General features: G+C 47.9%; 1 protein-coding gene across 1 annotated transcript in view; it reads right to left on the reverse strand.

Annotated features, from left to right (window-relative positions):
• Positions 1–15,717, reverse strand: part of EFCAB6 (EF-hand calcium binding domain 6) — a 207,698-nt gene extending 191,981 nt beyond the window's left edge. The window contains exons 1-2 of the mRNA XM_010960181.3: positions 15,593–15,717; positions 14,148–14,333 (exon numbers count right to left, since the gene is read on the reverse strand). The gene's annotated coding sequence lies outside the window, so the exon portion shown is untranslated. The remainder of the gene's footprint in view (positions 1–14,147; positions 14,334–15,592) is intronic.
• Between the last annotated feature and the right edge of the window lie 4,721 nt (positions 15,718–20,438).

Here is a 20,438-nt window from a genome sequence, read left to right on the forward strand (position 1 = left end):
TGAATAAATGGAAAGACATCCCATGTTTATGGATAAGGTTACAATACTCCTCAAATTGACTGACCAATACAACTTAATGCACATCAAAATCTTGGCTGCCTTTTTTTGCCAAAACTAACAAATGTATCCTAAAATTCATATAGAAATTCAAGAGATTCAGTACAGCTGAAATAATCTTTAAAAAATTAGAACGAAGTTAAAGGACTTGCAGTTCCTGATTTCAAAACTTGCTACAAAGCAACAATAATTAAGACAGTGTGGGCTGGCATAAGTACAGATATATAGACCAATGGAACAGAATTGAGAATCTGGAAATATACCCTTACATGTAGCATTAACTGATTTTTGGCAAGAGTTGCAAGATCATTCAATGCAGAAGGAAAAGTCTTTTTAACAAACGGAGCTAGGACAAATGGACATCCACATGCAAAAGAATGAAACTGGACCCCATCTCATAGCACATACAAAAATTAACTCAAAATCAATCAAAGGCCTAAATTGAAGAACTGAAACCATAAAATTCTGAGGAGAAAACACAGCTGTAAATCTTTGTGACTTTGGGTTATGCAATGATGTCTTAGATATGACAGCAAAAACACAAGCAACCAAACAGGGAAGCTGTTACCTGGACTCCATCAAAATGAAAGACGTTTGTGCTTCAAAAGACACTCCCCCAAAAGTATAAAGACAACCTACAGAATGGAATCAATTATTTGTCAGTCATATATCTGATAAGAATCTAGTATGCAGAACATATAAAGAACTCTTACAACTCAATAATAAAAAGCAAATGATCCAATTTAAAAATGGGCAAAGGATCTGATTAGCCATTTCTCCCAAATGGCTGGCAAGTACACGAAAAAAATGCTCAACTTCACAAATCATGAGGAAAGCACGAATCAGAACCACCAGAAGACATCACCTCACACCCACTAGGATGGCTCTGATCAAAGAAATGAACAGTAACAAGTACTGGCGAGAATGCAGAGATACTGGGACCCCCATACTTTGCTGGTAGGGATGCAAAATGGCCGGCTGCTTTGGAAGATAGGCTGGCAGCATCTCAAAGAGTGAAACACAGAGTCAGCACACGACCCAGCAATTTTACTCCCAGGTATATAGTCAAGGGAACTGAACACCTATGTCCACACAAAAACTCGCACACAAACATTCACAGCAGCATATCCCCAACAGCCAAAAAGTGGAATCAACCCACAGGTCCCCCACCAGGTAAGTGGGTAAGCGAACAGCAGTCTGCCCGCTCAGTGGACTGCAGTCCAGCCATAGAAAGGGGTGAAACACCGATTCATGCTGCAACACAAACAAGCCTTGAAAACACATTAAGGCAGACCCACAGGCCCACGCACCGCATGGTTCAACTGACATAAAATGTGCAGAACAAGTACATCTGTGGAAACGGAGAGTAGGTTCATGGCTACCAGTGGCTGGAAGCAGGGGAATGGGGCTGCTAATGCATATGGGGTTTCTTTCCGGGGTAACAAAAGTTGGGGGTGATGGTCACATAACTTTGTGAATATACTGAAAGCCACTAAACTGTATACTTGAGAAGGATTTAATGTCATGACATGTGAATTATATCACAAGTAGAAAAAGGAGGGGACGGAGGGAAGGAGGAGGCGAGAGGCTGGAGCATCACTTGGTGGGCAGAGAGGGAAGTCGCTCGCTGGGCACCTTTGACTAGAGGGAGGGGGCCTTTTCAATAACTTTTAAGATAATATGTTTATTTGATGGTCATTGAAAATGTGATTAGGAGACCTTAGAGGAAGCAAGGCCAAAGCCAGACACTGAGTTGTATCCCAGAGATAGTCCCGGGGGTGCCCTGTTTATCACGGGCACTAGGGGTTCCCACTGAGGCACCCCCCAACTGTGAGAGCGAACCTGGCCGTGCCCCCCACTCTCGTCAACCACAGTCGCCACAGTACTCCATGCATTTGTGAATTTATAACTTGCAGACTCCGCCAGTCTGTGGCTTACAGGTGTTTCAGAAACCCCAGGAAATTTTTCACTCATTTCTTTCTGGTCGCTCTCAGCATAAGAGCAAGAAAATAAAACTCTCTCTTCCCTCAAGGAAGTTAAGAAGTCTAAGTTTCAGCTCCACAGGGCGGTTTTATAGCCATCACTTGTCTGGGGCTCCTAACTTGGCCATTCTTCTCAGGATTAAAAAAAAAAATTCTCCTACTGGGCTTCACATTTAAATGCAAGTACATAATTAATGGTATTCAGAAATAGAGGGATGTGCCCGGCACGACACGAGTCAGGAGGGTCAGGCCCGGCAACACCTCTAAAGCACTCGGTCTGAGGACTCAGGTTTGCAGGGTCGGAGACATGAATCAGAACTTCCTAACGCGTGAGGAACCCACACGGGTGCCCCTGGCTGCCCAGCCCGACGTCCGTCTGGGCCGCCTGAGTCCCCGCCTCTGGTTCGCAGGTCCCTGTGGGGCTGACACCATGTGAGGCTGACAGCGCCCCCCCCCCGACACCCTTCCTCACGTCGATGCATCTGATGAACTGACACCTAGAATCACAGCACAGGTAAACTTCCAAAAGAATGTGGCTTGGTACATGCTCATACTGTCAAAACAAATGTACTAAAAAGCTCCCAGCTCCCTTCTAGAAGCCTGGGGGTCAGTAAACAAGACTGGCAAAATCACAGACCCCATCATGGACCTTATTTTATATTCTAGTTATGGAGACACAGAATGAACAAAGTAAGTGAACTATACACGTGCGTAAGTGCTGTGGAGATAAAGGGGGCAGAGGAGGGGAACAGGAGACGCTGAGCAAAGAGCTGAAGGAAACCAGAAAGGGAACAAACCATCAGGAGGACAAAGAGGCAGCAGGGGGCCCGATGGAGGACAAGCACGTGGGCTTCTGTGAGACTCAGCCACGTGAAGCCACTGGAGGGTTACACACACAGAAGAGGGTTATGCACAGGTTACCATCTGGCCTTCGCGCTTAAAGGATCCCTCTGGCTGGATGTCAAGAACAGACCTTAAAGGATTCCTCTGGCTGGATGTCAAGAACACACCTACAAAGGTGAGGGAGGAAACAGGAAGACCAACCACAAGTCTGCTGCAATCATCCAAGCAAGAGAAGCTGTGGCTTGGACCAGGGTGCTTCAGGGGAAGTGCTGAGAAATGATCAGATTCTAGATACATTCTGAAGGAGGAGCCAGTGTATCTCCCTGCAGGTTTGATCTGGCACGCAAGAGAAAGACTGAGTCGAGTGGATAACCGAGGTGGGAAAGACTGCAGCTAGACCAGGTTGAAAGGGAAAGATCCAGAACTCCGTCTGGACATGGTACATTGGAGACGCTTATTAGATATCCCGGTGGAGATGCTGAACTGGCAGCTGGGTATGTGAGCCTGAGTGCAGGGGAGCGACTGGTGCTGAAGACAGAAGTTTGGGGGTTGTCAGCATACAATGTGTGTAAAGGCATGATTCCTGATCAGCCCACCAAGAAAATAGGTATAAAACCAGATGCCAGGGCTGAGCTTGGGGTACTCAGCATTCAGAGCTCAGCGGGGTGAGGAGGAACCAGCAAAGGAGGCTGAGGAGGGCAACCACGGGGGAGGCACAGGAGACGGAGTGTCCAGGAAACCAAGTGCAGAGCGTTTCAAGGAGGAGGGGGCGATGCTGTGTGTCAAAGGCTACAGCGATAATCGCATCAGATAAGGACCAAGAACTGCCCTTTGGATTAAGCCAGGCGGGAGCCACCGATGACCCTAACAGCAGCCGTACTGGTGGACTGGGTGGTTGGGAGGAAGCCTGTCTAAGTGAGTTCCAGTAAATTCACAGGAGAACAGTCTGTGACAGCGGAAGAGACCACCGTTTGGAGGAACTCTGCTGTAAAGGTGCAGCGTGATAACCGGAGGAGGGAGGGGGTCAAAGGAGAAACTTCTTTAAGACAGGAGAATTAGGAGCACGTGTGAACACTCACGATCGTGATCCAGCTGCGAGGCCAAGAGGGGCGAGGCAGGAGAGGAGGGAGGGGATGGCCGTCCCCACAGGTCTGCCGCGGAGCCTTTCCTAGGCACATGGACAGTTCACGTGGCGTGACAAAGGAAAAGGCAGGGCGTGTGACTACGGAGCCGGAGAGGAGAGCTGGTGGCTGATCTCTTCTGCTGGTGTCTCCAGTGAAGCGGGAGTTGGGTCATCAGCACCAAGGGAGGATGGGGGGAGGCGTCTCAGGACGGAGGAGAGAGGACACGGAATGAAACGGTCGTCTCGGAGGGAAGGCAGGCAGAGGGTGGGAGGAGCAGCACGACTGTCAAGGAGCCGAAGAGCCCATCGGGGGCCGAGCACAGGAACTTAAGAGCCTGTACTGGCGCCGGTGTGGCTTTTCTCCAGCTGTGTTCAGCTGCAAGGGGAGGCGGGTGAGGTGGGTCTAATTTGGGTCAGAGTTTTGAAAAAAAAAAAAGTGTGATAGAGCAGGGTGAGGGTGTATGTGAGGGAAGTGGTGACACGGGACCATATGTTGTTCAGGAAGGAACCTGAGGGTGACGGGAACGATCGTGCAGGTGAAACACCTGGACCAGACTGAAGAGGTTAAGAGACAAGAAACTCAGGCTTATGAAGAATTTTAAGAAGGGAAAGAATTACTCTGATCCAATTAGCATTTAATGGGGACTCACTCTGAGTCAGCAAATGTGCTTAAGATTCAAGAAAAACCCATCATCTAAGCCTCCCCATGCCAGAGACTCGCCACTGCCATCCCATTTCCTAGGTGAGGAAACGGGCGCTCAGAGCAGGCAAGCAACTTCCCCAGGGCACACAGCGCCAGACCCAGAGCTGGGTCCAGAGAAGGGCTCTCCCCAGGTATCAGGTTCGCATTGTTGCCAATGGCCATGGCTTTCCTGCTGCTTTGTGCAAAATTAACAAGCCCCTTGAAGGCAGTGGCGAGTCTCGCTACCGGCACTGCCTGCATGGTCAACACACTGGCCTCCTGCCTCACCTGCTCTCCCAGCACCGGGGCCGGATCCACTGGAACTGCATTCCTCGTGGCCGTTACCGGTGATGCAAACAACTGCTTTCTTTATTTTATCCATAAATTCCCTTCCTAATAACAATAAGGCATGCCGGGGCTTTGGCCTCATGCCTTATTACACCACCTGAGGAGTGAGATAATCACCCAGAAATGTACTGCCTGTTGTGCATTTTATTACTGGAATACAAAGCGATTCAATTCAAGAAACACTTAGTTGAAGACGGCATGAGAGAAAAATAATAATCGCATGAAAAGTAATTCCTCCTACGTCTACCGAGCACACGGCGGGGAGTAACCCTCTCCCAGCAGGAGAGTGGTCTGGGTGACCTGCTGGGTCTTCTCCAGTTCTCATTTCTACCAATTGCAGGATCATAAAAGCGAGTGAGACTTCAGTTACAATATGAATATTCCAAAGTGCCAAATCTGGATAGCTCTGAAAACGGAGCCTTTCTGAGGGTTCCACCTAAACACGCTTGGTGTAAGCATTTTCACTCTTCAGCAAACACCGCAGGCCACACACTAGCGAGTGGAAGAACAGAAGGAAAAGTGTGACCCACCTGGCCCCCTCAGGGAGCTTGCCGCCTAAGTGGGGATTTAAAGAAAGCGGCAGCACGTTTTAAAACAACAGGAACAAGGTATGCCCGCAGCACGTCCACCCACACTGACGGAGTGCGCGAAAACCCGGTGGCGCCCATCTTCCTAGGGATGATGAGAGCGTGGACTAGGTACGTCACCCCATCTCAGGGGTCAAAGCCTTTGCCCCAGAGACGTCATCATCGGTTCACCCCAAGCGGGGAAAGAGCTATTCCATTTTTAGATTCCTCAAGCAGAGATAACATGGTTTTCTGTTGTTACTAATACCATTCTTTTTTCATATGCATTTATTTTCCATTTTTAAAAATTAATTTTAAACGTCTCTTGAAGCAGACAGGTAGCTTTGAAACAGTGGTTCTTAAAATGTGGTCCCAACCAGCAACAGCAGCACCACGTGGGACCGTCTTAGAAATGCAGATTCTTGGGCTCCACCCAGACTGGCCAGTGGGAAACTCTGGGGGTGGGTGCCCCACCCTCTGTACTTTAACAAGCCGGACCCCTGCTTTAGGAGAACCTGAAGCTGATTTATAAGTATGAGTCTATAGTTTGTAAGGAGGCTCTTGTGTAAAATTCCCTGCTTGACATCCAAATGAAGTTAAAAGACCGGCACATGTTCCATCTAAGTGAGCCTACTAGGTTAACCTCGCAGCCGCCTATTACGCCGGCCACGGGCTAATCACCAGCCTGGCGAGTTAGATACTGTTATCCTGATTTTTAGAGACAGAGAAATGAAACACCAGAGAGAAAAGCCAAATTTATTCATGAGGCCAAGGCCCAAACTCGCCTGAACATACCCTGGGCTTTGTGCCCAGCTGTGCCAGGACCGTGCGTGTGTGCACTGGCCAGGTGCACGTGGCTGGGGTGTGCGCACTCCCACATAAGCACGTGGATAAGAACAGCGAAGCCTGTACAGATTCACAGAGTGATAAGAAAATCCGTTAAGTCTCAAGAATGGATACTTGGCATTCGCAAACCTGTCTAACAATTCTGCAACCTACTCACAAGAATAGGTAGAAAGTCAAAAGCCGGTTATTTACATAAATATCTAATCAAATTCTAGGATTCTGGGGTTCGTGACACCAACACGTGAAGCCCAGTCCGCCTCCCCCATCTCGGGTTCATATTCGCTTAAGATCTTAGAATCGGCTGGCAACCCCTAGTCTACTGTTCTAAATATACGAATTATAAGAATGCAAGTTGATTTACACATACATTCCAAATGACAGGGTATCGTAAAAAACAATTTAGCCAGTCATCTGAATTTAATTTAGCAGAAAAATCCATGGTTATAAACTGACCTGCCTCCACCGCCGGCAGCCTGGCATGTCTGAGCCACAGCCTCCACCCGCCAAGGGTCTCCCCGACGCAGGGGTCTCCTCAAGTCCCTCGCGGACGCTCACCTTCCTCCCAAGGCTCATTTTCACAAATACCGTCTCCTGCAGCATAAATTTCCAGGCTACCCACACCCCCTACAAGACACACCCACGCCAGCCTAGAGATCAACTCCAAATATATCACAAACCTCTCAAAGTTATCTGCTTTCATCAGGTGATGACTTATCAAAACTATAAATAATTATACTATGTCGCAACATAAAAACATGTTTAGGACAATGTTAAGAGAAAAGGTACAGTGGGGGCTACACTATAAACAAAGCGATTTAAGAATGTATTTTCACATGTGGACAGGGGTACAGGGCCTCGGGACAGCGGAGACAGCAACCTTTTCTGTTTTAGATGCTCTTTAAGAACCGTATCACAGCACGTTACGTCTACCATGCCGCCGGGCCGACCAGGCAGCCCCTGCCGCTCCCTCTCCCTCCTTGCTCGCCTCAGCCGCACGGGCCCCTCTGCCCAGATCCTTCCCCACTCCTCAGCCGACCCCTCTCACCTCCATGTCCGCCTGTCACATCACCTTCTCAGAGGCCACACTGCTCCCCTCGGCCACACCCTCCCATCCCAGCCTGTCCTTCCCCGGCACTGCCCTGACCACAGCTGGTCACTACACTCTTATGTGGGAAAGCAGAAACTTGATTACAGGCTCCATGAAACAAAACAGCGGTTTTACACCACTGTACCCTTGCCCCGGAGACCCTGCATGTCCCTGGAGCTCCACGAGTATTTCTCAGATTAATGAAGGATTTTCACAGCCTTGTCATTCACATAGCACTCTCCTCCCAAAGCACACACACCCACACAAATACACACACACACACACACATATGCCCCCAGACACACATATACAAACACACCCGTGCACGCACACACACACACAATCCTTCCACTCCCGGATCTTATTTAAGATCTTCACCCTCCCTCCAGCCATCCCAGGCAGAAGTCTCGGCACCTCCTGTGATTTCTCCCTCTCATCCCCTGTACTGAGAACTAGTGACCAGGGTCAAAGGTCTCCTTAATTAACACCCATGACCCTTCTGACTGTTCATGTCTATCTTCCCTGTGAGGTCATCAGTGTCAGGAGAGCAGGGACCACATCTGATTACAGGGAGGCCAAAAAATCATGCTTGAGTTTAACTGATTTAAGTGTTGTGGTTTCGTGATCATTTCTATCAGCAAGAATGCCTGCTGCCCCAGAATCAGACCCTAAAGAAAAGGCTTATTTTGTTTTGTTCATAATGTGGCTTCTCTATCATGGATGCAAAAATCTAACTGCAGAAAGGGCCTCAGAAATTCCCTCCCCCTTATGAGTATTTTTAGACTCCACCACACCTCGTGTGATGCCGGACAGGGCAACAGGGAACAGAAAAACAAGCTGGGTTAGAAAACACTGACCAAACACCGTCGGCCGTCAAACACCGGTTCACCTCTCACAGACCGTGTCACTGGCAGCCTTTTAACATGTAGTCGCTGGAAACCATCCCGCTCCGGCTCCTGGGAGCCGACAAGGAGTGTTTAAGTCGTCCTATTTATAGTGCAGCCAGGCCTGAGCCAGTGAGCCAGTTCTCGGGCGCCACAAACGCAAGTTGGGATGGTTTCCCAGCCCGAGTTCAGGAACAGAAAGTTGGGTGGCTGCTGCCACCTACAGCAGGAAGTGTGACCTTGCACTGCCCAGCGGCCCTGCGGGCCCCGCCGAGGGGGAGGCAGGCGGAATCATTTTCCAAGTTCACCGGGTGGTCTAACACCTGCTGTCAAGCACCAAGTTCAGGACGTCCAGCTGTGACACGTATAATGTGGTGCTTGTTGCTATAATAAACGCAGGTGTTCCCAAACAGCTGTAGCCTGAGAACCAGTGTTCAGAGCACACTTGCTGTGGAAGCAACTAAAACAAGACACATGGAAGCGATCGCGCAATCACGACCACCTTTTGGAGCACCCTCCTCTCGAGGCCTTCCCCCAGCACAGTGGAGTGACCTGGCCAGTTCCTCCCACCTGTCAGACACTCAGGCAGCCGGGAAGGAGCAGCGTCCCCCCGGCCTTGGTGCTGTGGGTGCGGTGTGGCTGAGCACAGCAAGGTGTGTTTTGGTGCTATTTCCTTTCATTTCCTTCAAGATAAACTATTTCTGAATTTGTAAATTCTGAAAAATAAGAGCAATAGGGTTAGATGACTTTTCTTCTTTAGCTTTTCAAGCCACAGGGAACGGAGCCTTTGGGTCTGCAAAACTATCAAGCGGTTTTGTGAGTTACTGGAGAACTGGGTCGAAAACATCAGGCGGGTCCTGTACATGAATTTCACACTAAATTTTAGGTTTCTCGGATGGAGACACTTTATGTCAACACTATATGGGTACCACCCTTATTTGTATATCTCAAACATACACGCTGCAATGCCACACACACACACTCACCCCTACTGTGGCCCCCTCCATTCTCCTCACATCAGCCAGGATAGTCATTATCCTTGTGCTATTTCCATGCTTTAAGAACTCCAACTGCTTCCTACTAAGACCAAAGTCCCTGATGGTGTCACATGCCTGCTTCTCCACGGCTCTGGCCTCCGGCCGTCCTTCTAAGCAGCCAGCAGGAACCGTGGCTCTTCCCTGGAGAACACCTCCTACACGGAATCCTCGCCCCGCCCCACCCCTAACGTCCCTACCCCTGTTCACCCTCGCTCATCTGGGCTCCAAAAGCAGCCCCCTAAACCGCTCCCTCTGACTCTCCTCTGACCCACTCTCCTCTGCCGCCAGGACGTAGCTTTCTAAAGCGCAGATACAGTCATGCTGCTCCCTGGCTGACACTCGCGCGAGGCAAAACCATACGTGTGTTAAACTTCCATACGATTATGCACCAAGGGGAAAATGAGTGCGTGTCAAAACTGGTGAAATCTGAATAAAGCCTCTATTTGTCACTAGCTCTGTAGCAATGGCAGCACCCTAAGTGGCCTCCGATTATTCCGTGAGACATTACCGCCGGGGGAAGCTGGGGGCGCACAGAAACTCACTGTACTAATACTGCAACTTTCTTGTGAACCTAAATTTTTTAAATTAAAATAAACCCAAACATGCACTACTCCTCCTGGGTAGACAGACTGAAGTTGCGCTCCTAACTGTCAGCAGACGATCCTTCACATGGCTGGCAACCTGCCCCAGGAGACGCGCCCAGACACCGCGGCTCCCGGCGCGCTGCCTTTACACGCAGCGTCCGGATGAGCACAGCACGTGGCTCCTCACCTCTCAGGACTGGTTCATGCTCTTGCTGGAATTCTCCTTCCTCCTTTCCCACCACACTTCAATCCACCTTTCGAGACTGAGGGTAGAGCCCCCTCCTTCGTGACGCCTTCCTGTCCTCCTCAAACAAAGCTGACCAGGCCCTCACGGAGAACTTGTCTTTGGGTTTCACTCTGCCAGTTGTTTTACTTAATAAAGAAAAGGAGAGGAAGGCGAAAGGAGCCCATATTCCCACCACTTTGCCAGGGGGCCAGGCTGACACCAAGTACAAAGCATTAACCCTCCCAGCCCATCCGTCTAGTCCCACATCTACTTTCCCTTTCATTCTCTGCTTTCAGACTTTTCTCCTGGCTGTTTACCTGTGGCCCCTGCTCATCACTGAGCCCCTCCCATGGAGGGGATCAGCTGCACTCACCTTCCTAAACCCAGCACCTCCCACACAGCCTGACGCACGGCAAGCACTCCGTTCATCACTGCTCTCCGTGGACCACAGCCCACAGCCGCTAGCACCCGGCACGGCAAGGCCGAGGAGCATGGGCTAGCTTCACCCTTGATTCTGGAAGCTGAACAATGTCTGAGTGTGAGCAAGGCACTGCGATGAGTTCTTTCATTCGTCCCTGACCTGACTTCACCCTCAGCGCAGGTTCTCTAATTAAAGAGAATTCTGAGACACGCGTGAATATGGTTACATCAAAACCGTAAGGCAGAAATCAGCAAGGATTATAGAAACCAGGGACCCCCTAACAGGCACCGAGCTGCAGACCATCAGACAACTTCTTAGCCACAGGCAAAAGCACAGTCAGAAAGCTAGTTCACTGATCTACGTGCCAGGTAAGGACTGATGTCCAGTTTTTAACACATGCTGTTTATATCAGAACCGTAACAGAAGTGCCATCCATGCGCCTTGGCCGCCAGAGAAAACAGTTCAACACAAGAGTAAGAACCGTGCACAGCCAAACAGAAATGGCATCAGAAGCAAGCACTGCTGGAACTGGTATCGTGGTGGGGGTGGGGATTGTCACTTGACAAAACGAAAAAGCTGCAAGCAACACACAAGACTGGCAGTTAAACCCAAATACTTGAGAAAAACCTTCCCCTTGTCTGTTCTGATAGCAAATGGATGTTCTGTCGTATTTTGGGACCCGTACTCTCTAAAGCTCCCCTTTTAAACTCTCTCACTCATTTACTGAGCATCTCTGCATTTGGATAGTGGAAAAACAAAGCGTTTGGAGTCAAGAAGACATGGAGTCAAACTGGTTCCACTATCTACAATGCAAACTGGCAAGTTAACTGACCTCCTGACCCTGACCTCCTGACTTCATCTGCAACATGGAAATAATCTCTCTCATCAAGGCAAGTAATCTTCATTTAGAATCTAGGGACAAGCTCCGTGTGTGCATTTTTAGATTTGCAAACTCTCTGAGATTAAATGCAAAAGTGTGAGATGATTTTTCCACAGTAAGCATACATGGCTTTCTCAGGGGACAAGTGACCCCAAACAGTTAAGCGCCACACTCCAAAGGCTGTGGCAGGACCACAGTGTATCTAAAGAGCCTGACACACAGCAGGCTGTGTTCACTACTGGACAGCTGTTATTAATTTTAGGTCCTGGGAAGGTACAGAAAGATAAACCAGACAGAGCTGGAGAAGAAGGCAGGTAGGCAGTTACAGTGTAAGGTCCTGAGGGTCGTCTCCGGGTTTCACTGGGCAACAAAGGCAGGCAAACCAAAGTCAGCCCAGAAACACCCCAGTAGGAAAAATGAGAGTGGAGGCACCTGGCGTATCAGGACAGTGACATGACCATCACTGCAGGGTCCCCGACGCCTAGACAGGGCTTGGCATATGGCAGATGCTCAATAAATCACTGTTACGTAAATAAACAAACAAACGGCTGGAACCAACCCAGGGTGCAGGACCATTTACAAACTCCCAGGGGAAAAACCAAATTCAGAAGGTATTCCTGAAAACTATTACTATTCAAAAATTTTTCATTTCAAAAATTCCATACAAATGTAGTCGTCCACATTCTGTCCCTAAGTAGTCACCCCAGCCTTCCTGGGCTTGGTGATGGACCCGGAGAGAAATATCCTTGAAACACAGGTGTTAGCAACACTTTCTTTTTTCCAAAGGAATTAAATGCCTTACTTTCCTGGGCAAAATAAATTCAATTTCCTTCTTCTTCTTTTTTTTTTTTTTTAGTTTTCCCTTTCCTGAGTTCAAGAAGCTTACAGCTAATAAAACAACAACAACAAAAATAATGCAGACTCTCAGACAGAGAGAACAAACTAGTGGTTACCAGTGGAGAAAGGGAAGGGGGAGGGCAACGTAGGGGAAACGGGTTATTATGGGATTATATGAAATCATGTGTGGGAAACTTTTGAAAATTGTAAAGCACTACAAAATTTAAAGAATCTTTCATCCAGTTAAAAAAAAAAAGAAGCTCACAGCTAAATGTGTGGCCCAACAGTGTTAACCACCACAGACGATCTGAGTGCTCCCTTTCCTCCTGAAGTTCCTTCCCCATTTTACCACATTGTAGGTATTCTTACTAGTCACCTCAAAGCCTCAGCAGGACTTTCAGAGTACACACACATTTGAGGGTGTGAGAATACTGGTCAAGAACACAGACTCTGACTATTTAAAATAGCCAAGACATGAAAACAACCTAATTGTCCATCAACAGATGACTGGATAAAGAAGTTGTGGTATATTTATACAATGGAATACTACTCAGCCATAAAAAAGAATAAAATAATGCCAATTGCAACATGGGTGGACCTGGAGATCATAATTCTAAGTGAAGTAAGTCAGAAAGAGAAAGAAAAATGTCATATGATGTCACCTAAATGGGGAATCAAAGTAAAAAAAGACACAAATGAACTTATTCACAAAACAGAAACAGACTCACAGACATAGAAAACAAACTTATGGTTACCACGGGGGAAAGGGGGTGGGAAGGGATAAATTGGGAGTTCAAGATTTGCAGATACTAACTACTATACATAAAATAGATAAGCAACAAGTTTATACTGTATAGCACAGGGAACTATATTCAGTATCTTGTAGTAACGTATAATGAAAAAGAATATGAAAAGGAAAATATGTATGTATATGGATGACTGAAATAGTATGCTGTACACCTGAAATCGATACAACATTGTAAACTGACTGTACGCCAATAGAAATTTTAAAAAGGAAAAAAAGAACACAGGCCCTGGTACCAGGCGGTCCTGGAGCAGAAGCCACACGCCTCCATCCATCTCCTCTGTAGCCCCTCAACTTCTCTGCATCCCTGCTGCCTCGTCTATAAAATGAAAATAGTAATTACTTTTTCATATGCAGGAAGTGAGGCAGAAACTTTTAAAAGGTACGTGAGGCCCCAAACTGTACCCGGAACATAGTACGTGCTCATCAGTGTCAGCTGAGAAGAGCGGAAGCAGCAACACTGCAGACACACAGACGAAGAGAAATGACAACAAACTGAACAAAAGGAAATTGCAGTAAAAGGTCAAAACCCAGAGAAAAAAGGTGGGAAAACAAAGCTCTTTGGGACTGGAAGTGCGTCACATTCATACGTCATTTCTATTCACAGTTTTCTAAACGCAGTCCTTCCCTCCTTCTAAATGGTGTGGCTCTCCTAGATGGTATTGTGTTGAAAGTGAATTAATGCTCAAATATTACAAGAATCCAATCTATATAATGTACAAGCCTAGATTTGGGGTATTTTTAGATAAATATCCTTTACAAAAAGGTCAGCTCATTTGTGGTCTTTAAAGGAAGAAAGCAACTCTTCACTTCTTGTCTCAGTTTCTCATCTAAATTAAACAGCTTATTTTTTTAATCCCGGCAGGGGAAGGAGTCATCCAAGAAAAACTTCAATGATTCTCAGCATCTACTGACCTTAAACATCCACTCGATACACACCTGTAAAGAGGCTTTATTAAAGCAACTGTCTTCTTAACAGCCAATGGTCGCCCAGTGGATTCCTGCTCTGGGCAGGCTCCACACTGCTGAGCAACCTCCTGGAGCTGGCTGTCTCCATGTGCCAGTCAGCTGGAGGGGTCACAGCATGGGCGCTGTAGAGATCGCTGCACAGGAAGAGGTTGTCAGCTGGAAAAGGGCAGGGAAACAAGACAAAATGGACAGCAAATTTAACGTCTCAGGTAAGCGTTCCCTTTTTTTTCTTTAGTCGGTTTACAATGCTGTGTTAATTTGTGGTGTACCGTATAGTGATTCAGTTATACATGTACATGAATATATATTCCTTTTCACATTCTTATTCATTATAGGCTATTAGAAGGTATTGCATATAGTTCCCTGTGCTATCCATCAGGTAAGCATTTCTTGACAAATATCTAAGGCACCTACCTTGAGCCAAGCACTAAACTGAAGGTGTAGGGAAAGGGAGACTGCAAGTAACTGAAATAAATCCTTGCCCTCATAAAGCCAGCAGGAAGGCTGAGTGGGAGGCAAATACCATCACAGATAATCAAAGGGCCCTTGTCTGATTCACTTTCAAATCCCCAGAACTTAGCCAAGTAAATGTTTGTTGAAGACAATGGATAAAAGAAAGAGATGAAGTATGTGGAATTCAAAAAAATTTTTACAGCATTTCTCTAAGTCCATTCATTTAGGGGCACATACAACTTGAGAAATATTATTAAATCACTCTTCCTGAAAGTGAAGTAAGAATCCGAACAAGCCATCTTGAAAGGCAGATTTTTCAGGAGACAAGGAAAAGGAAATATGAGGTGGTTTGGCCAATACTCTTAAAACAACCTCTGAACATTTCACAGACTGCTTCCAGACGAAATTTCTGAGGGAGTCAGGGCTAAATTGTGCAGTCTGAGGAAGAAGAATGTTCCAGAAAGACCAGAGGTTCTGACTTGAGAGAGAAGTGCTGAGTCTGAATTCTGGCGCTGCACCTTCCTAGTTGTGTGATTTGGGGACAATTCCCTTCACCCCATACGGTTCAAGTCGTTATCTATAAGGCAGAGTTAACATTCAAAAGATTGCTGTGGGGGCAAATGAACTAAGGGACATGAAACATTGTGTAAAGTGGAACGATGTGACACTCAGAGACGCAGGGAGGGAGGTTCACCCCTTCCACGTTGTGTGTAGTCGGCCTTCCCCACAGAAATAGGACGGTACTAGTCACTGCAGGAGCCCAAGAGCCGGCAACGGCTCATGGCAGAGGCAGGCGCGCCACACACACACGTGTGGAACGAGCAAACGCGTCACCGGTCCTATGCCACGGAGGAGGAGGGGAAGCTCCGCGTCCCGGGATTGTGAGATCCCCAGAGCTGCCCGCCGGGGCCTTCCTCGGCCCCCCGGGCTCGCGCGCGCTCGCCGAGGCTGCGCCACCTTACCCCGGCCCTTTCTCAATCCTCCGCCTCGTGGGGCGACATCCGCGCGCGCGGACCCCAGGGTCCCCGGCCGCAGAGGCCCAGCCCACTAGGCGCCGCTAGGACGCTGTTGCCCGAGCGACGACGACACTCGCTGATGATTGGAGAACAATCCGCACCCAGCAAGAAGCGGAGCGCTGATTGGCCAAATCGACGGCGGCGCTGTGACAGCGGAGAGGCGCGGCCGTGCCCGCCCAGTGGCTCCGCCCCCGCGGAAGGAACTTCCGCCGGAAGTTCTTTCCCGGGGAGCGCGGGCACCTGTCCGGGGTTGGGGCAGCGGGCACCTGTCCGGGGTTGGGGCAGCGGGCGTCTTGGAAGCGCGTCTCTGTTAACGTGGCCGCCGCGCGAGCTGGGTTGGACGGGTCCCACAGAACGGCTTCGGGCCGCGTGGCCACGGGGAAGCCAGTCCCTTCCTACAAAGGAGACTCCTCACCTGTAAAAACCAAGTGTACCTACTCGGAGCCTGGTGTCAGGTTGAAGGGAGGAATGTATCCAAATCCGTGACCACGTGCTGCGCCCTTCCTAGATGTTAGCCCTTAATGGTGATTGCTGCACTAATTAGTGTGTCTGGTTGTGTCCTGCTGGCCCCTCCAGGAGACCCAGTGAAGGCAGCACTGCATTGCTTTGCCCACCCCTGTATTCTCATCCCCTGTCGGGCCGTCACATAGGTAGTTCCGTAGATAGTCACCAAATGAGCCAACCCTCACCCACACTCACAGGCTGAGTGGAAGCTCAAGTCATGTCGATGATAATAATAGCAATAATAGTAGTTGTCCCTGGCCCTTTGTAATCACTTCCCTTACCAGGCATTCATCTAAGCACTTTACGTGTCATTTAATCTTTTTTTAAAATCTTCATAATAGCCCCACAGCCCTACAAGGGAGGTACTATGGTTATTCCCATTTTACAGATAGGAAACGGAGGGAGGTTGTCTCACAACCACTGTGGTCCCATCTCTTCTTTTGTTCTTGTTCCAAAAGATGAAGGGTTGCTTTTCACAGAGGCCAGTTCCGCCACTTGTGTCCTAAATCCTATCCCTGTTTGCCTTCTCTGCTTATGACAGCAGTTCTCAAAGTGTCGTCTGGGAACCCCTGGGTGTCCTGAGACCCTTTCAGAGAGTCCATTATTGTCAAAACTATCTTCAGAGTAATACTAAGACGTTACTTGCCTTTTCACTCAAATTTCCTCACGAATGTACAGTAGGGTTTTCCAGGAGCTACATAATGTGTGATACTGCAACAGATTGAATGCAAAAGAAGACAGGAGAATCCAGCTGTCTTCTTTTAAGCCAGATATTAAAGAGATTAGTAAAAATATAAACTTTCTTTTCACTAATTTTTGTTTTGGAAAACATAATTGTTCATAAAAATGTTAATATATAATGGGTTTGTTGTTATTTTAAATGAATTAGTAAACAAATATTTAAATTATCAGTTTTATTGTCTAGTATGGTAAATAGTGATAGATACAGCTCACAAAAACAAAAGCTTTTGGGATCCTCAGTACTTTTCAAGGGTGTAGATGGATCCTGAGGGTTAGTCCTGAGACCACAAGGGCTTGGGCTTTTGCCTCTTTCATAATAGCCAACAATCTCATTCATTCACTCATTCATTCACTCTATCTCTGTCTCTCTTTCACTCCCTCCTTCCCTCTTGCATTATGCTCTGGTATTTCACATCTTTAACAAAAAAAGATGCCTTTCTAGTTTCCATGCTATTCCTCTGCTCCCCTTTAACCCACTTCCCAGTAGAGTTATCTACACACGCTGTCTCTCTTTCAGTTACTGTTCACTCTTGACCAGTCTTACCAGAGGTGTGGCTCTATTCCCTGATATCTGGTCAACTTTCATAAATATTTCTGTAGTTGACCTTACTTGATCTCTCAATGGCAGTCAACCCAGTTAATCACTGCTTCCTACCTGAAACTCACTCTTACCAGCTACTGTAATATCGTACAGCCCCGGGGCTCCCACTAAATCACCAATTGCTCCATTCTCAGGCCTCCTGGTAATTGCCCCCTCTGTGTGGCCTTTGGGCATTAGAGTCCCTCTCACTCTGACCTACATGGTCCTCTTACACTTGTTGCCAGCTTTGACACTTCCACTGGTATGTATCAAAGATCACTCAGACTTCAGCCATCCACATAGCCCCATCCCACACCCCCACCAATCTCCTTAAGAGCAACTTCACTCCAAAGTGTTTTCCCAGATCCTGGAAATTTTTCACTTCCATATGAAGAGTTAATTTAGTTTTTTTTTTTTTTTAAACAAGACTCTAAATTCACCTCACTTTTTTTATTGTCCCCATAAAAGCCCATAAAGTCTATTAGATTAGGCTTGATCACTGGTCAGACCAGAGTTCTGTAATGTGACAGTGGCTCCGTGGAGGAGGTGGTAGGAGATCGCTGTCCTCCTTGACCACACTTCCAAAGAACACTGACGCCTTCTTAGATGCCCTATAGTGGGTCTACGTTAACAGGGGTGAATCCATTACCTTGTCCAGGATACCATTCAGCACTGCTGGAAAAACCAGTAACACTCACTGCCCAAGAGAATCTGCTGCTCAGAACCTTTGATGACAGTCTGGAGATGCACACCACGGGGAGAGGGGGGGAAGTAATTGTTATACACCTATGACATCCAGCAGACAGCTCGTTTCCTCAGTAAGGAGAAACTCAGGGGTCCTAGGGAGCTGTCTGTCCCCGGGGTTCTGAGTACTCATGGCCACGTTTTCACTGCGATCCAGTACCCCTCGGAGACTAGGCTATAAGATCAAGCCTGCACTTATCTCGCGGTAATCAGTAATGATGTTGTAAGTGGAAGCGATGCCTTCACGTGGAGAAATAAGCAGCAGGAACTGATTAACCCCGCAGAAGTCAAGTGCTGGTTTCTACCTTGTCTGTTAATAAAGACGGGAAGAGCGAGCACATGACAAGGATACAGACGCCTCTACAGGGAGGTGGAGAGCGTCCCTGGGGAATCTGCTAGGAGAGATTTCTCTGACTGCCATCCTTCTGGTGGCCTCACAAGATGGGGGCTGGACTCTCCTGAGCTGTCCTTAGACAAAAATTAAATTAAATTAAAATAAATGAGGTGTAAGTCACTCTTTTGGAAAAGCCACCGCAGTTATTTTTTCTTTACTAAAATAGATGCTTTCTCTCATGGACATTTACCTTGACAGATGATGCAGCTGCTCGTTTTAGTTCAATCAGCCAGAACCTAAGTTGCACATTTTAAACTTTATCACTACAAATAACTGATTATTGTTTGTAAACAGAGAGCCATTTTCCTGCCGATTTCAGGGTCATCCGTGGAGAGACCAGACGCGGGCTCGGAGCAGCACGTCCTGCGGGTCTGTCCCCTTTAGGGCGCCAGTGGGCTAGGAAGCTCTTCATTTCCCTTATTTGTTATCGGTTGTCTCCTTCCACGAAAATAGGAATCAAAATTCCTTATCTTACCCCTGAACACGATTCCATGGAGTAGGATACTGGTGTTTAGAATTTTAATGAATCCTGCCCTCCAAACATTATCTTGCAGCAATCTGAGAAGAATGCCGCCCTCTCCGCCACCTCCGGAACAAAGGAGCAGTAATAAAGTACCAGTCGCATGTCTGGGACACCCGGGCAACTAACTAACCCCTGACAACCACAAGTAGTTCTCCTTGCTGAGAGCCAGGCTCTTGCAACAGCTTGTCATTCGTGCTGTTTAGCATTTAATTTGCCTTTAGTTAGGTAACGAGCATTTATTGATTACCTGATAGGAATGGAGCGCCTGCTAAACACAGGATGGGGACAGAGTGATGAATGAGTCTACTTGGGGCTGAAAATGTATACTTTGGAAAGGAGTCTTGAAAACGGGTACCAAGTGTTTTCTGAACGAGTGGAAACCAATATCCTATTATAGGGAGTTATTACTCTTTCAGAATTCGCGGTTCTGACTCCTGGCACATTCTATTCTAAGGAGAAAGGTACTTGTCACATCTTGTCTCATGGTGAGAGTGGGGACACCCCAGTCACTCACTCTCTGGGCTAAGGAAGTTTCCAGCCTTCCGTTTCTCTGGAAAGCCCCAAGTGTGGGAGGGACCCAGGAGAGAAGTAGCCACCAGCCACTGAAAATCAGGCCTTCTGCCACCATGGCAGCCCTCCTGATGTCTTTGGTAAGTGTGGATGCCTGGGTCTGCACAGGACGACAGTTCAGTGTCAGCGAGCTAAATTCACTATGATGGCCTTGTGGAGGTTGAGTTTTGAGGCCAATATGAGGCAGGTGGTGGACATGAATTGGCAACACTTAGAAATGGCCAGGAAGGCTTTCCAGGAGGGCAAAATGATCCACCAAGATTGGGGAAAAGAGCATGAGGTGTGAAGGTCAGGGCCTCGGGGTGAGCAGTGTGGCCCGGCCAGAGAGGGCCCACGTGGCAAGTCACAGATGCTGTGTGTGCGCAGTCTGAGACTTGAGGAGACCAGGGGAGGCTGAGCTCAGTGAACAGTGGAAACATTCCGACCATCCACACATCACTGACCCTCTCACCTGAGCTAACTTCCTAACACCAGGGAAAGTGAAAGAGACATAGTCTTAACCTCAAGAAGCAGGTGGTCGCTGGGCCCGGGGCATGTTAGGAGAGGCGCAGCAGTGGGGAGGAGACATCCGGGGGTTCAGACCATGGCTGTGCTGAGCTTCAAGCTTAAATCAGGGCTCAGCTGGGGAGCAGCAATCCAGGCAGAGGGAACAGCCTGAGTGGGGCACAGAGGTGCAAAGAGCCAGCGGTTCTTGAGCAGAGATGGGCTCTAAGTTATCAACTATATTTGAGTAAAA

This window comes from Camelus bactrianus, chromosome 12 (assembly GCF_048773025.1).
Source record: "Camelus bactrianus isolate YW-2024 breed Bactrian camel chromosome 12, ASM4877302v1, whole genome shotgun sequence".
Taxonomy (NCBI): Eukaryota; Metazoa; Chordata; class Mammalia; order Artiodactyla; family Camelidae; genus Camelus; species Camelus bactrianus.